Source organism: Anolis carolinensis, chromosome 2 (assembly GCF_035594765.1).
Source record: "Anolis carolinensis isolate JA03-04 chromosome 2, rAnoCar3.1.pri, whole genome shotgun sequence".
Classification (NCBI taxonomy): Eukaryota; Metazoa; Chordata; class Lepidosauria; order Squamata; family Dactyloidae; genus Anolis; species Anolis carolinensis.
In genome coordinates this window covers 205,751,118-205,754,758 of record NC_085842.1, presented here as the reverse complement: position 1 = coordinate 205,754,758, position 3,641 = coordinate 205,751,118, and the positions used below count along the sequence as shown (strand labels likewise).

Below are 3,641 nucleotides of genomic sequence, written 5' to 3'. Positions count from 1 at the left end.
TTTATTGCATACCTAGCTGTTACGATCCACTCTGGGCATTTCATAACAATTTAAGAAGCGCTTTGCTGGAACAGTCCAAAGCTCATCTAGCCCATCGTTCTGTTCCCATGGTTACTATGGGAAGAAGTACTGCAAGACATGAGGAGTATAGCACCCTCCCTCTCTGGCAACTGGGATGAAGAGACATACTGGCCCTTATGCTTCATGGAACATACTGGTAATCTCTGACAGTCTTTTCTCTATTAATTTGTCACTTTTTAAACCCAAGTTGGTAGCTATCACAGTATCTTGTCAGAGCAAAGCTCTCAGTTTCATTACACACTATGCAAAAAGTGCTTTGTTTGTTGCTCTGAATCTAACCATCCCATCTTCTGCTCAGCTTAACTGTGTGATTCCCAAGTTCTAGTATTATAAGGGAAGAGCAATTTTCTTTCTCTCCACATACAGAACCATGTCCCTTGTTTTCCCTTTTTTCTATGCTAGAGATCCCCAACCATTTTAATCTTTCTCCATAGAGGTATTGCTTCAGCCCTTTGAGAATTAGGTTGGTCCTTATCTGCCCCTCTCCCTCCCTCTGTTGCAACACCTCACATGCATGAGCTCTGAGGACTACACTTTATTAATAGACAGAATGGTTAATAAACCTAAGGTCAGACTCAGGCAGTGAAAGCTTAATCTGTTTTCAGTCTCAATGTTTACAGTGATCCTCACTCCCATTACATCTGACTCTGGCTTTGGTCTACACACACTAATGAGAAAAAAAACAAGCTGTGGTTGAGTTAGAGCTACTGAAAAAAAGAAAGAAGATGATGATCACATCCATATTGCAAACTGGCATGGCACTTAGCCTTCCAATAATTATTTAGATTGGAGTGGGGGTGGATAACCTTGTCTCTCCAATTGATGTTTGGTTGCATCTGTTGCACTCCAGGTCTGGAAAAATTCAGGAATAGAGAAAGAAGAAGTATATCCAAAAAGGGTTTAGCAATAAGCAATAATCCAACAGGAGTCCAAATGTCTTAAACAGATTCAAAGGTAATATAGTCCAGGAATAGCCAAAAAATGCAAGAACAGCTTAAGCCACTTGATCATGAATATAACCACAGGAACATAGAAACTTTACAATTTATTTGAATCCCAAAACCAAAGGCTTAACTTGAAACATGGACCAGACACTCAGGCCTAGCTTCTTACTCCAGACACTATGTTGCCTGAACTAACTTGAAATTAAACAACTTGCCAATTAAAAGCTGCCCATGAAATCATTTCATCTCCCCTGAAATCTCTCCCCAGCTTTCCCACACAAACACTCTGCCCTGCGATGTCTATTGTCTGGTCTGATCTGCAAACGAAGGCCTGTGTTGATTTTTATATCTCCAGGTGCTTTTTCCTGGGAGCCTTCAGTATCACTTAATTCTCCACTCGACTCCTCCTTATCTAATGTCTCTGACTGCTTTGACTGACCTTGAAGGCCTGCATTTTCCCAGTCAGCTTTCTCAATGAAAGAAGCATTACTCCCTTGACTTAAATCTCCATCACTTTGTGCCCCTGGAAATCCCACAGGCAATCCCACAATTCTCTCTGAAACATTGGTGAACCCATCAGTCTCAGGCTGATCTACAACAGCTTCTCCCCAAAAGTCTACCCAGCACAGGCACTGGCAAGGAATGATGGGATTTGTTGTTCAGCATCATCTGGTGGTGCCCATATTTCCCTGTTATATAGGATGAACTAAGCCAGGGAGGCTGAATTAAAGGTTGAAATAAAAGAAGGATGAAACTGCAAGCCTTTGCAAGCTGTTTCACAAAATAAAGATTTCAAGATAAGGCACACCAATAATCATGTCACCAACTCACTAAAAAAAGCTCTGTGAAGGAATTTAGCTAGTCCAAGAAAGTCACCATTCTCTCTAACTCTCCCTGGGTAGAGATATTTCATTGAGTTGGCTACTGTCACATGACAAGAGTGAATCCCAGTGAAAATGTGTCCTGGTGGTGCAGTTGGGCCCCTAATCTTTGTAAATTCATTGAAATAACAAGGACAACTTCAAGTTTTGGCTTGCAAAAAGAGAAAGAAAAAAGAAGGGGTGCAAAGAAAAACAAAGAAGGCAATTCTAAACAAATGCGAATATAGCATGAATTATGAAGCAGAAGATGTCTGGCGATGTATGCTTACTCTGCATCATTTTCTTTGATTAGTCTATTCACACAGCTTTTTGGTAGCAAAAGGCAAGGAAGGTCAAGAGGCAGAAATAGACTGAAATCATTTGCTGCCTAAGGTGAGGAGGGATATTGATGGTTTTCTGCCAGTTTTTCAGTGCCTGTGCTGGGCTATCTCAGCTTGCAGAATGAGGAGGACATGAACAAATAAATGTAATAGGACTATTGGAATGAGGTGGGGGAGAGAAAGCTGCAAAGGGCAGACAAAGCAGGGCTTGGGTCTCCTTCCATTGGTGCCTCTCTTTGGGCCAGAGCTAAAGGAGACCCCAAGGTGAACCTTCCTTGGTTGACATTGACCCTTCACTTCTCTTTTTTCCTTTCTGCCCTATGACACCCAGCTGCCTGAGTTTCTCTGTGCACTTGGAGTCTCTACACTCTTGAGCAGATCAGACTTAACATTGTTGGCTTCATTTTCCTTCCACCCCAAACACGAATAATTTCCCAAAGGAGACTGAGCTCTTTACAAACCTCCGTGTTACAGAACTCTTTGCCCGCACTTGCCTCCCAGCAGAAGGAGCCCACCTTGGACCTACCTGATTTGCAGAGAAGGAGAAGGCCCTGCCTGCTCTGATGTTGAACGGCTAGGCTGCGATGTTGGAGCCAGGCCATCAGCAGCATCCAAGTCTTCTCTGGGGAGTGAGGGCACTGGCCAATGTGCAGCAACTGAAAAAGAAGAAGAGAAGCATGAAGGGCTGGAGCCAGGAAAGGAAGCACTGCCTCTCCTCACCTCCCCAGTCCTGTCGTAAGGCCCCTTCCAACCTCAAAACCCAGGCTAACCAACCCTCCTCACCTGGATATAGAAGGCCACCACACCAGATGCTGGGTTCTTCTAGCATCTTCTCTGAGGTTTCATTGAAGGACACCCAGGCAACCCTCTTCACCAGCACTATGATGATCTTTGCCAGTTCTCTGCAAAAAAAGAATGAAGTTGGTCACCAAGGCGAGTAGAAGCTCCAGGAACCACACCTCCAGGCGAGTGCTATCTCTGATGTGGCTGATGATCCCGCCGATGGCCCATGTCGCTCTTACCTACATAGAGAAAGAAGAAGGCTCAAATGCCAGGAGGGCTCCTGCTGAAGGCCAAGAAAGAGGGGGGTCCCGTTCTCCTTCCCCAACCCCCCAAAGTCAGGGTGTGGGTGGGAATGTCCTTACTGTGGCTACATCCAAAGTGGGGCCGCCCTGTTCCTTGCCCTGCTGGGCCAGGCAAGGGCCTTCCTTCACCTTGGCCAGGAACAGGTTGTGCGCCACCTCCAAGCTACAATAGAGTGAATTGAGTACAGAACATACCAATTCACCTCAAGCCTTTTAGGGAAGAGGGAAGAGGGAAGAGAAAGCCATGGTCACGGTAAGCCTTATCTCCATCCCGGGGGGGGGGGGGGGGGGAACCACTCAGGGCCCCATCAGTACCGTCAGGCCCAGCTC

At 45.5% G+C, this 3,641-nt stretch overlaps 1 long non-coding RNA gene across 1 annotated transcript; it reads right to left on the bottom strand.

Moving 5' to 3' along the window:
• Nucleotides 1-601: 601 nt before the first annotated feature.
• On the bottom strand, nt 602-3,141 carry LOC134296498 (uncharacterized). Its single transcript, XR_010003273.1, has 2 exons — nt 3,010-3,141; nt 602-2,882 (listed from the first exon to the last, which is right to left on the bottom strand). It is a non-coding gene; the product is annotated as an uncharacterized LOC134296498 (long non-coding RNA).
• Between the last annotated feature and the right edge of the window lie 500 nt (nt 3,142-3,641).